The sequence below is a fragment of the Salmo salar genome, chromosome 02 (genome assembly GCF_965601325.2).
Source record: "Salmo salar chromosome 02, fSalSal1, whole genome shotgun sequence".
Lineage (NCBI taxonomy): Eukaryota > Metazoa > Chordata > Actinopteri > Salmoniformes > Salmonidae > Salmo > Salmo salar.
Genome location: NC_138292.1, coordinates 57,704,563 through 57,718,532, shown reverse-complemented (window position 1 = coordinate 57,718,532; position 13,970 = coordinate 57,704,563). Strand labels below are relative to the sequence as shown.

The 13,970-nt window shown below is 44.1% G+C and overlaps 1 protein-coding gene across 2 annotated transcripts in view; it reads right to left on the bottom strand.

Moving 5' to 3' along the window:
- Window positions 1–11,410, bottom strand: part of plak (Junction plakoglobin) — a 32,038-nt gene extending 20,628 nt beyond the window's left edge. Inside the window, exons 1-2 of one of the 2 annotated variants that reach the window (XM_014173669.3) lie at window positions 11,023–11,164; window positions 8,292–8,397 (exon numbers count right to left, since the gene is read on the bottom strand). The gene's annotated coding sequence lies outside the window, so the exon portion shown is untranslated. 2 annotated transcript variants of the gene reach the window in all.
- Window positions 11,411–13,970: the final 2,560 nt, after the last annotated feature.

The following is a 13,970-nucleotide window of genomic DNA, read 5'->3' as shown; positions in this document are numbered from 1 at the left end:
CTTCCGGTTTTGGTAGAAAATACATGTTATTTAGCAGACACTCTTATATAGAGCGACTTACAGTTAGTGCATTCATCTTAAGATGGCTAGGTGGGACAACAGACATAGTGAGTACACCTTCCCTCAATAAAGTAGCTATCAGCAAAGCCAGCTAGTAAGGGGGTGGGGTGTGGCGAGGATGGTGATTATTTAAAATACTCTTTGAAGAGTTAGGGTTTCAGGTGCTTTCGGAAAAGATGGGCAGGGACTCTGCTGTCCTAGCTTCAGGGGGTGGCTGGTTCTGCCATTGGGGTGCCAGGACAGAGACGAGCTTGGTCCTGCTGAGTCATAGCTGCTTGGAGTTGCTGAGAAATACCGGGTTACCCAGGAGAAAAGTGATTTATTCTCGGGATGGAACATTTTGTAAAAGACCGGGGGGAAAATTTAACCCTAACCCCCCCCCCCCCAAAAAAACACACATTCCTGCCAATTCTCTAAATGGATTTGCAGCCCCGCTGCTAAGAGGCCATGGTCAGTAAGTGCTCCCTTGACACAGTTCACACACAGCTGTGTGCCCCCTGTGTGTGTCTGGTAGGTGGTTTTGGTCTAGCTAGCCTGCTGAGAGAAAGCTTAAACCGCTTCAGGACCGTCTCACCACCACCTCTTATTCACACTCTCCCACTCACCCTTCACTGTGTCCACTGTGGGACTACTGGAAGAAATAGGGGTTAATTGGCCAACTGTGGAGTGTAAAAATCTATACGGGAGGATGTGCAGTGGTGTGGAGCGTGATGCTAAATCGATCGACTGTGTGGGCTACAGGAAGTTGTGGTTATTCTACGGTCGGACCAGGCTATGACTCAGCAGCACCGGGGGTCTGGATTGTTGTTTTCCCAGTCAGAGGGATAGACTCCACAACATTTTCTACACAGAGATAATTGTTTCCCATGTAGATACAACCACATCAAAAACTAGGTTGGACCAATATTTAGTTACAGTTCTTAGTCAAAATTGAAGAAAGGTGCAGGAAACTACTTAGAAGGTGAATGCTCCCCACTTGAGCGTAGGCTACACTGCATTTATACCAACTTCAGTGGCCCTCAACCTAGAGCAAGACAACCTCTCCCTCAACTTGAGCAAGACAAAGGAGATGGTCATGGACTACAGGAAAAGAAGGGCCGAACACACCCCCATTCTCATTGATCAAGTTCCTTGGTGTCCACATCACCAACAAACTATCATGGTCCAAACACACTAAGACAGTCGTGATGAGGACACGACAACATTGTTTCCCTCTCAGGAGACTGAAAAGATTTGGCATGGGTCCCCACATCCTCAAAAAGTTACACAACTGCACCCTCGAGAGCACCCTGTCCGGTTGCATCAGTGCCTGGTATAGCAACTGTTTGGCATCCGACAATAAGGCGCTACAGAGGGTAGTGCGTATGGCCCAGTACATCACTGGGGCCAAGCTTCCTGCCATCCAGGACCCATATACAAGGCAGTGTCAGAGGAAGGCCCAAAAAATGGTCAAAGACTCCAGTCACCCATGTCATAGACTGTTCTCTCTGCTACAGCACGGCAAGCAGTACCAGAACACCAAGTCTAGGTCCAAAAGGCTCCTTAACAGCTTCTACCCCGAAGCGATACGACTGCTGAACAATCAAATGGCCACCCAAACTATTTGCATTAACACCACCCTCCCCCTTTTTGTTTTTACACTGCTGCTACTCGCTGTTTATTATCTACACAGTCATTTTACCCCTACCTACATGTACAAATTACCTCGACTAACCTGTACCCCCGCACATTACTTGGTACCAGTACCCCCTGTATACAGCCTCATTTGTTATTTTATCAAGTCAAAGCCTCATTATTATTTTTTACTTTAGTTTATTTAGTAAATATTTTCTTAACCAACAATGCAGTTAAGAAAATTGAGTTAACCTCTATGGGCAAGGCGGGACGAATTCGTCCCACCTACGTAACAGCCACCTGAATTCAGTGGCGCGATTTTTGAATCGTTTGAAATACTATTACTTCAATTTCTCAAACATATGACTATTTTACAGCTATTTAAAGACAAGACTCTCCTTAATCTAACCACACTGTCCGATTTCAAAAAGGCTTTACAACGAAAGCAAAACATTAGATTATGTCAGGAGAGTGCCCAGCCAGAAATAATCAGACACCCATTTTTCAAGCTAGCATATAATGTCACAAAAATCCAAACCACAGCTAAATGCAGCACTAACCTTTGATGATCTTCATCAGATGACACACCTAGGACATTATGTTATACAATACATGCATGTCTGTTCAATCAAGTTCATATTTATATCAAAAAACAGCTTTTTACATTAGCATGTGACGTTCAGAAAAAGCATACCCCCCGCAAACTTCCGGGGAATTTACTAACAGTTTGCTAAATTACTCACGATAAACGTTCACAAAAAGGATAACAATTATTTTAAGAATTATAGATACATTACTCCTCTATGCACTCGATATGTCCGATTTTAAAATAGCTTTTCGGATGAAGCGCATTTTGCAATATTCTAAGTACATAGCCCAGCCATCACGGCTAGCTATTTAGACACCAAGATTAGCCTTCACCAAAATCCTATTTCCTATAAGAAAAATGTTCTTACCTTTCCTGTTCTTCGTCAGAATGCACTCCCAGGACTTCTACTTCAATAACAAATGTAGGTTTGGTCCCAAATAATCCATCGTTATATCCAAATATCCTCTGTTTTGTTTGTGCGTTCTAGACACTATACGAATGCTAAATAACGGTCGTGCGCATGGCGTGACAAAAAATGTCTAAATATTCCATTACCGTACTTCGAAGCATGTCAACCGCTGTTTAAAACCAATTTTTATGCCATTTATCTCGTAGAAAAGCGATAATATTCCGACCGGGAATCTGCAATAAGCTAAACAGCCGAATGAAATTTCTCCACGGGGGCGAATCGTGCACGCGCCTCATTCAATGGTCCTCTGATCGGCCACTTTGATAAGGCGATAATCTGTTTCAGCCAGAGGCTGCCTCGTCATCGTTCAGGTTTTTCCCGGGTTCTGAGAGCCTATTGGAGCCCTGGGAATTGTCACGTTACATCTAAGATCCTTACTCTTCAATAAACAGATGCAAGACGCACGACTCCTTGTCAGACAGGCCACTTCCTGCATGAAACCTTGTCAGGTTTTTGCCTGCCATAGGAGTTCTGTTATACTCACAGACACCATTCAAACAGTTTTAGAAACCTTAGGGTGTTTTCTATCCAAACCTGAACAATAATATGCATATTCTAGCTTCTGAGTTGGTGTAGGAGGCAGTTAAAAATGGGCACATATTTTTTCCCAAATTCTCAATACTGCCCCCTAGCCCAAACAGGTTAAGGGGCTTGTAATTAAGCATTTCACGGTAAGGTCTACTACACCTGCTGTATTCGGCGCATGTGACAAATAAGATTTGATTTGAGGTTAGAGTCCAGGTTGTGAGTTCGATCCCCAGCCAAGTGTTACCAAAGACTGTAAACATGGAACCTGATGAGTCTCTGCTTTGCACTCAGCACTAAGGAGATAGATTGGAGGTAAGGTCCTGCGATAGACTAGCATCCTGTCCAGAGGGTTCACTCATCTACGATAATCGATCATTTCAATAAGCATTTTTCTACGGCTGGCCACGCTTTAACACCTGGCTACCCCTATCCCGGCCAACAGCTCTGCACCCCCTGCAGCAACTTGCCCAAAATCTGGATCCCTACAATCAGCTGGGCTAGACAATGGACCCTCTCTAAAATTATGCAACCCCTATTACTAGCCTGTTCAACCTCTCATTTCGTCTGAGATCCACAAAGATTGGAAAGCTTCCGCAGTCTCACCCCTCTATTCAAAGGGGGAGACACTCTAGACCCAAACTGTTATAGACCTATATCCATCCTGCCCTGCCTTTCTAAAATCTTTGAAAGCCAAGTTAACAATCAGATCACCGACCATTTCGAATCCCACCGTACCTTCTCCACTATGCAATCTGGTTTCCAAGCTGGTCATGGGTGCACCTCAGCCACACTCACGGTCCTAAACGATATAACCGCCATCGATAAAAAACAGTACTGTGCAGCTGTCTTCATCGACCTGGCCAAGGCTTGACTCTGTCAATCACAACATTCTTATCGGCAGACTCAATAGCCTTGGTTTCTCAAATGACTGCCTCGCCTGGTTCACCAACTACTTCTCAGATAGAGTTCAGTGTGTCAAATCGGAGAGCCTGTTGTCCGGACCTCTGGCAGTCTCTACGGGGGTGCCACAGGGTTCAATTCTCGGGCCGACTCGTCTGTATATATCCATGATGTCGCTCTTGTTGCTGGTGATTCTCTGATCCACCTCTACGCAGACGACACCATGCTGTATACATCTGGCCCTTCTTTGGACACTGTGTTAACTAACCTCCAGACGAGCTTCAATGCCTTACAACACTCCTGCCGTGGCCTCCAACTGCTTTTAAATGCAGGTAAAACTAAATGTTTGTTCTTCAAACGATTGCCGCCCGCCGCACCCGCCCGCCCGACTAGCATCACTACTCTGGACGGTTCTGACTTAGAATATGTGGACAACTACAAATACCTAGGTGTCTGGTTAGACTAAACTCTCTTTCCAGACTCACATTAAGCATCTCCAATCCAAAATTAAATCTAGAATTGGCTTCCTATTTCACAACAAAGCCTCCTTCACTCATGCTGCCAGACATACCCTCGTAAAACTGACCATCCTACCGATCCTTGACTTTGGCGATGTCATTTACAAAATATCCTCCAACACTCTACTCAGCAAACTGGATGTAGTCTATCACAGTGCCATCTGTTCTGTCACCAAAGCCCCATATACTACCCACCACTGCAAACTGTATGCTCTCGTTGGCTGGCCCTCGCTACATATTCGTCGCCAAACCCACTGGATCCAGGTCATCTATAAGTCTTTGCTAGGTAAAGCACCGCCTTATCTCAGCTCACTGGTCACCATAGCAACACACCCCCCCCCCCCCCCCGTAGCACATGCTCCAGTAGGTATATTTCACTGGTCATACCCAAAGCCAACACCTCCTTTGGCCGCCGTTACTTCCAGTTCTCTGCTGCCAATGACTGGAACGAATTGCAAAAATAGTTTTTTTTTAAAACAAACAAATAAAAATCACTGAGGCTGGAGACACATCTCCCTCTCCAACTAAGCATCAGCTGTCTGAGCAACGTACCGATCACTGTACCTGTACACAGCCAATCTGTAAATAGCACTCTATGGCCTATTTATTGCCTTACCTCCCTAATCTTCTACATTTGCACACATTGTACATAGATTTTTCTATTGTGTTATTGACTGTACGTTTAACTTTAACTGTTTTTGTCGCACTGCTTTGCTTTATCTTGGCCAGGTCGCAGTTGTAAATGAGAACTTGTTCTCAACTGGCCTACCTGGTTAAATAAAGGTGAAATACAATTTTTGGAAATCAACTCATAGGCTCCTGCCCTACGAGCTGTTCCAGTTACTTTCTTACAGTCCATTTATCAGTCCACTGATAACAGCCAGTCGATGGAACTCCCCTCTCGACTCCACTAGCATACCAAACCCCCACTACAGTCAGGCACATTGAAAGGCTTAAGTACACAAAGCAGGGCCCTGCTGGCAGGATCGCATGTGAACCAGAGCGCCAGCACACATTCTCCAACTTGAAAGAGGGGACGATATCGGATTCTATGAAAATCCATGTCTAAGAGAAACTGCATGTCAAATACATTTTACGTCTGTTTATAATATGCTTTCAAGAGTCAAAGCATGAAGCCTCTCGGACTTTAAAATTGAGGATTAGGCCTAGTCTGAGTTTTAGAGTTTGGCTTACTGGACTTTATGAAATGCTTCATTACCACCCTAGCTAAATACAGTGACAGCATTATAAAAATGGTGACCAGTCCCAAGACAGTAACAGCATGGTTTTACATTACAGCAGCTACATGGTGTCATTAGCAGTGATTCGTCAGGAGAAATGCAATGCCTTAGCTAATGTTATTACGGTGTTGACATAGCCTGGAAAAAACAGCTAGCCTGGAAAACAGCTAGCAAATAAACGATGACTTGCAAGTCATTCACCAAGTCAACGTAAGTTCTATTAGACAGTGTAACACAATAATGTCTAACCAGTAACTGATTAAATAATCATCCTAATTAGGCTTCGATCCGTCAGTAGATGTGTCGAAAGCGTATTACACCAGACCAGAGGGCATACAGTTGGCGCAGACTGGGACGAGCTAGTTGGGTAATTCATGTTAACTCCCTGTACGCTCCTCGCACTATGAATTATAGGAGGTCAGTGTTGTCTCCGAGGTGTGGAAGTGCAGAGTTGGATCAGATTACACAGAGAAGGGAAGCAGGAAGGAGGGTGTGTAGCAGTAGAACTAGGCCTTCATGTCTGCGTGGCTTCTCTGATGTAACAATGACAGCGTGAGGGTCTATGGAAGGAGGCTGAGCCGCCATTGTGTTATCTGAAGAGCTGAGCTTGCCTTGTTTCCCCATCTCCATTGTTATAGAGCCCTCAAACTCAACTCTTGACCCGAAGCCAGTTCCACTGCTCCCCCCCCCCCCCCTCCATCGTTCCCCTCTAATCAAGGACTGATTTAGACCTGGGACACCAGGTGTGCACAATTAATTATCAGGTAGAACAGAAAACCAGCAGGCTCCAGCTCCTGTAGAGTAAGAGTTGAATACCCTTGTTAGAGAGTAACAGGAGGCTGTGTTGCCACTGCAAGGAAGGACGTTGCTGCATGAACTCTGATGTAACATGCTGGGCTGCTGTCCACAATTACTCTGTATGGAGGTAGAATGGACAAGGAGGCTTGTGTCACAATATCTAGGGTGAATGGGAGGACGTCAATGGGAGTGAATGGAAATAAGTATTTTATAGTGAGCTCAGTTTCTCAGTTCTTGAGAGGACTATACAAGAGTTTTCTATTAGAACAACTAGATTGGATGTCCGTCGTCGTTTGGACAGCGAGGTTCGCTTGGTTCCATCTAAAGCCGTCCTTTAGGGTTAGCGGGGAGGCGTCGCCTGCTGCAGCGTGGATACTGGGTATATGCATGGCTGTACTGGTGAGCATTGAGGCGATACGACAGATTATGAATATTTCAGAAAGATCAGAGGCGGAAGGGAGGCTAGGGAGAGCGGGGAGGATTCAGTTTGAGGGGACGCTAAAGAACACCACACACCCCCCAGAAGAAGTTAGTCTGACTAAGCCTGTACCAGACATCTTTGGAGGGGAAGCTGGAGCGGTTCCATTTACCTGCAGTGTTTAGGCTTACACTTTTAAAAATGTTCTTCATGTAAACCCGTGACCAATATAAAAGACGACAGGGTACTGAAGTACGGACGGAAGAATTACAAATAACGTTTTCTTTCTTTCTTTCCTTGATGTGGTGAGGTTATTGTGAGGCGTTGCTTCCATAAAGGTCACCTACACATTGCGCGTCAATCATCGTAACAGACACTTCATATCTGTGTGTGAATTATAGTCACTCTTCTAGATGAGGCTGATGATTCTCTTCTGATACAGCGTCTCGACGGTGAAGAATTCCCAGTCGTTAGCTTTGCTTTTCCACCACACCCGCACTCCTCCCTTCTCCTCTCCCGCTCGTTGGAGTGCAATTAAACAGATGAGTAGGAAGTGGGAGATGAGAGAGCAGGGTGAAGAGGGACACCATAGCAATGACTAGGAGTAATCATCCAAGTCAATTTACTGAGAAGCACTGCTCAGTGTAGGCTAAACGAACCAGCCCAACTGTAAGACCTGTATTTAAGTCACCCATGGATTCAGGAATCCAGTCCACTCCAGTCCTTCCCTTCTTGTGAAACTATGTCAGTAATGAAATAATTATCAATGGTAATTCATAAAAGAAACAGACTGTAATGGATGCAGCTATTTCCAGCATGCTGTCAGCAGATGTGGCCTGGTGGTTTATGAAGAGCTGTCTGATAGGAGCCGATTTGAAAATAATACAGTTGCAGAGCAGTACCAGACTTCCAGAGCACCAAGTGACGGGGAAAAACGGTTGTTAGGCCTCCCCAGAAAAAAATGTATTGAGTGAATAACTCATATTCGTGATGGTAATGGGAGCACAGCTGTGTTGGTCACCCGGGCGATGCCAGCTTGGATGGATTCTTTCATGCCGTGCCACCTCTGCCACTCCACTGATGACTGGGTTCCAAGACGCTTTGCTCGCTTAAATCATAGCATTCTCAAAGTTAGAAGCTCAGGCGTCAGACCTACCTGCTGTTTTGCGTCGATAGGCTTTACTACTTCATATCTTCTGCTCCGCCCTTGTGTAATGTCCTTGACATTTGCAACAGCCATCCAATATGGAAGTCGCCTTAGTCTGGGGATAACATATCAAAAGATAGTGATTGTCTTTTTGTTCCATGCCAATAATAAAAAGAATTGTGGCAAAGGGGAGGGTAGAAGTCAGAGTAAATCTGCTTTGGGTTGATAACAGCATTGTCTGAGAATTTATCTTAAGTCCCTGTCCGGTTGATTTAACCCTTAGGAGATTAGGCCGCTATCGTCCTAACTCCTCTTTAACCCCAGATAAAAGACGAGTCCATATCATGGCTGATCAGGAAAAAATCCCAATCTTCCATCCCGTATGTAGCCTACACATGCACGCAAACACGCTCAACCTAGATACACACATTGGCACTGAGGCCTGGTCCCACGCATGGTCTGATTAGGTTCTGTGGCGTAACGGAGCTCTCTGTAGTGCTCAGGCGCCACCAGGGAGGGAGGGCATGGGGTGAGGAGAGAGACTGAAGTCAAGAAGAGGTAGGAGAATTAGGCAGGGAAGTGGCAAATGTGGAACCAAGTTAGAGACACAAGTAACAAGACAGCATGATGAAAAAAAGAAAGGAAGGAAAAGAAAGATGAGGAGATATACGGAGTTGGTTGAATCGTCGATAATCCCCTTGCTGGACATTATCAAGGAATTAAGTAAGGGGAAGGATTAGCGCCAGTATGACCCCAGCTGCAGCTGAAAATCTCAGCCTAACCCCCCCAGACTGCACCTCATGGCACAGCACCAGCAGCATGGCAGGCTGGCCTGGCCAGGGCAGACCAGGAGAATGCACTGGTGTAGAGAATGTGTGAAACTCAATTCAACCTGACATCCATTCAAAACATCAGCTGGGCTCACTGGTCCAGATTCAGTACGCTGTTGAATGCCAAAATAAACTTGGTTGTTTTGATGCCATTGTTCTTGTTTGTTTCTGGTCATTGGAATGGCATGATCATGACTGGTGTGAGAGGAGAGAGCTCTCCATTTTGACAGACATCTGTCCAGCTCTAATCGCTGTGCCATGTCAAATTTGACTTGGACAATTATTAAAGTTGGTCTTGGGAGTATTTGAAAAGACTAAACCGTAAGACGAGCGAACGAGATAATGTTATTTCGGTTGCATGTTGAAAGTGGATTTACTTGTGAAATAAAATGAGAGGATCTGTGCTCCGTTATAGCAGTGGCATAGAGTGGGGTAGTAAAGCTACTGTAACTAATGGCATATGGTTCCCTTTGGACAAGGATGAAGTATGAGGCAATAGAGGTTCACCGGTATGGATAATGTCATCAGCCTGAACACCTGGTTTGTGTCCAATGGGCCTTGATCAAAAGTAGTAGTGCACTATATAGGGAATAGGGTGCCAATTGGGACAAAGACCTGGACATTACTGGCACTGGTTCCCTTGTGGATCTGAACTGCCCTAAAAGAGAATGTACTGTAGGTGTGAAGGTCTTGTAAGGACATTTTGGTATCAATGCCTCATTGTTGATCAGTATTATTCATCCTAACCCATGATGTATGTATGAACCATGCAGGCACTCATGTCATGCCACACCCCCAACTCACTGGTGTTGTCAAAGCCCCCAGCAGAACCCTTGAATAGAGATTACATACTAGGGGCTCCCGAGTGGCGCAGCGGTCTAAGTGAAAGAGGTGTCACTACAGTCCCTGGTTCAAATCCAGGCTGTATCACACCCGTGATTGGGAGTCCCATAGGGCGGCACACAATTGGCCCAGCGTCATCTGGGTTTGGCCGTCATTGTAAATAAAAATTTGTTCTTAACCGACTTGCCTAGTTAAATTAAAAAATGTAATGCCTTCTGTAGGACATAGCTTTGGCCCTGACTAGGGGGGCAGTGGATTTGACAATGGACGAGGGGTAGACGAACTTTGATCATCTCTCACTCTCACTCTCTGCTGTGTACTGTCACTCACTCTCACTCTTTGCTGTGTACTGTCACTCACTCTCACTCTCTGCTGTGTACTGTCACTCACTCTCACTCTCTGCTGTGTACTGTCACGGTTACACCACAAATGACTTTCAGCTCTATTCTATTGAAGGATAAAGGAAACCACACACTGCTCTTGTTAGTATCACTGATCTTTAATAAGCTTTATTCTATTGAAATTTGCATGATATCAAGAAGTTGATCAATAATAGTTTGTCAAAAAAAAAATTGGCACATCTATTTGGCAGGAACAGCGTTTGACAAAACCTTTTGGCGACATAAACTAACAACATTTGCTCTTAAACAGGCAGGAAGGAGTAAACGGTTTCTGTTGCATAACGTTTTGTAACAGGAGACGTTTTGAAACGGTATCGGCGTAATGAATACACCCACCATAACTAAATGTCCGACTTTAACGACGTTTGGGTGGTGACTAGACACTTGACAATAGGAAAGGAACATTACGCTATTCTGCCATCAGGTTCAGAGACAAATACAAAAATTGACGGAGACAGAATGTCAGAGATAGTCTACATTGTATCCAGACCGGGAAGAACATTTATGGAACGCTGGAGATTCGTGTTTACAGTTTACAGACAGGCGCAACACAGGAATGGAGAAACTGTGACTATCCTATCCCACTCTACTGACTTGACACGAATTTACTCTCTCAGAAGACTGTCAATACACGGGAATGTGACAATAAACACATATCTTTCTTACCTGTCAAAATACAAGAAATTGTTTCGAATATTCCAAGTCTACGCAGGTCCACAAACAGACTTTTCCAACGATATACTTTGTCCTCTCTGCCTCACCTCAACTGCGGTAGGATGAGACTCAGAACAATGAGTAAAAAGCCTAACACCAGCGACTCCGCCCCTCTTACCATAGCGCTGTCGACCCGACCCGAACCCACCCCACCCTTCACTTCTCCACAATTTGGAATGTAAACGCAATTGGCCAGAACAAAACAAAGCTGGGTTTACTTGAGTCTATACAGTAATATGAATATTAACGTTGTTTCCCAAACGTATTTTTGGTCAACTACATTACTAAAACATTGTTGTTTTGTTTTCGAATTTACAACTATGGATAAAATATTAGTGCGTTAGCATGCCCTGCTCACACACAGGGGTATTTGTCTACCTGTGTGAGAAAGTAGACTACAGAACGGCCACACCTTAGGCTACGTCATGAAACTTGCCTAGACAGAAAGGTGAGTCACATGGGTAGACTAGCTTTTATGTCGCGAAATGGTGGCATAAAATCGTATCACATTTTTAGAGGGACGACAGCCCACAGTGGTGGAAAAAGTACCCAATTGTCATACTCAAGTAAAAGTAAAGACACCTTAATAGAAAAATACTCAAGTAAAAGTGAAAGGCACCCAGTTAAATCACTACTTGAGTAAAGTCTAAAAGTATTTGGTTTTAAATATACTTAAGAATTAAAAGTAAAACTATTAATAATGTAAAATTCCTTATGTTAAGCAAACCAGACGCCACCATATTCTTGTTTTTTACATTTATTTACGGATAGCCTGGGCACACTCCAACACTCAGACGTCATTTACAAACAAATCATGTGTGTGTAGTGAGTCCGTCAGATCAGAGGCAGTAGGGATGACTAGGGATGTTCCCTTGGTAAGTGCATGAATTTGACAATTTCCCTGTCCTGCTATATATTCAAAAATGTAACTAGTACTTTTGGGTGTGAGGGAAAATGTATGGAGTAAAAAGTACATTATTTTCTTTAAGAATGTAATGAAGTAAAAGTTGCCAGAAATATAAAAACTGAAGTAAAGTACAGATGCCCCAAAAAGCTACTTAAGTAGTACTTTAAAGTATTTACACCACTGCGCACAAATACACTCCACAAACGTCTGGGACTTTCACCATAGAGACAGCCCACACAAATACAGTCATACAAACCACAAACATCTGTGACATTCACCATGGATTTAATGTAACCAGGCACTTTTGCTTTGTTTTTGTTGTCTGCTTTTTCTGCTTTTTTTTTCTGAGGAAAATCACACAAACTTCATCCAAGACAGTGAGGATGGGGTGTTTGTTGCCGCTAGACACCCATCTAAAGTCATGAGATAAGGAGAAGGAGAAAGTGATCTAAAGTCATGAGATAGGGAGAAGGAGAAAGTGCAAGAGACAAGATAAATCTGGATCCATAATTTTAACCCACATTCAAGCTCTCATTCGTCTTTTCGAAAAACCTTTCTCAGTGGGCACAGAGAGAGTTTTAGTAACTTGTGGATGAAAATTCAAAGTGGCACCCTGCATGGTGTTAGGAGTCTAGAAAGGATTGAGAATGCGGTTACGTGAGGAAAGTAACAGAGAGGAAGTGAGCATATGGAAAGTGTTTCTCTCTCCCATGCTGTATGACAGACTGAAATAGGTCAGTCCATATCCTGCCTCAGGGTGTATTGTTGTCAGGCTAGCAGCTAGCTGTCCATTGTGACAGCGATATTCTATCCCCCTAGACTGGATGAGACAGGGGCCAGGGCCGGTGGCACGGCATATTGGGTTAGTGCTGCTGATTATATAGGCCATGCGTCCGGGTGTAACAGCATGTGTGTGGTTGACAGACGAATGTCTGAAAGCATTAGGGCTAATTAACGCTTCTCGTCACAAATTGTGTACTTTGTGACTGTGTTGCCTAGCCTACTCTTAGTAAATTGCCATTGTGAGTGAACCTATTAGAACCTAACATGTAAACCTATTAGGAAGAATGTATCAACAACTTGCTGGTCAGGGAACCTGCGATTTCTTCCAAAGTTGAGATTTGGTTTGACCGGTCCATTCGTGAATCAAAACTTAGACTTTGGCTCAAGAGATCACATGATTGGTCATGTCACAATAACTCACTTTAAATTCATTCTGATGCTGTGTAACATGATTACAATCGTGTATTACAATAATAAAAGGCCCTTCATTTGTTTTAAATCAGTTCTATATCATTAACTCTGCTAAGCTTTCTTTACAGATTACTGGATATTGTGGATAAGTGACCGTAGGATTTTCAGTGAGATGAATGGTCCTATTGTTTAAACACTGCATGCCTTGTCCTTGAATATTAGCCAGGAGGAATTATAGTGTGGGGTTCATGTGGGTTTCTGACTCTGTCCTGCCACCTGTTTTGGGGCCTTCAAAGACGGGTATTGACTCTTTGTTAAAATGGGACCATTGAGGTGGAGCTTCAAAAGATTTTCTCCAGAATCAAAAACAGAACATCCATCTGGTTTTCTTGTATGGGCAAGCATAGCACACCCTGTTCCTCTGTCCTTTCTCTCTCTCTCTCTCTCTCTCTCTCTCTCTCTCTCTCTCTCTCTCTCTCTCTCTCTTTCTTTCTTTCTTGTGTTCACACACGCATGTACGCACACACACCACAATGCCTCCTTCTACGCGATATCACAGATGTATTCATTGGCTTGTAGTAGGGCTTGTAACTGCTCTGAACTTTCTACATAGGGGTCATCTGAACATTCTGATGACTGCATTTGGGTGCCAGTGACCAATCAGCCCTCTCCGACCTCAAAGCAAATGGACCAATGAATCTCAGTGTATATGACTGAGTCAGTCTTTCACTCCAAGGTCATGGCTGGCTGATATGATGTCCTGCCTCACAATACTCCACTGTCTCTGCTTTTACACCCG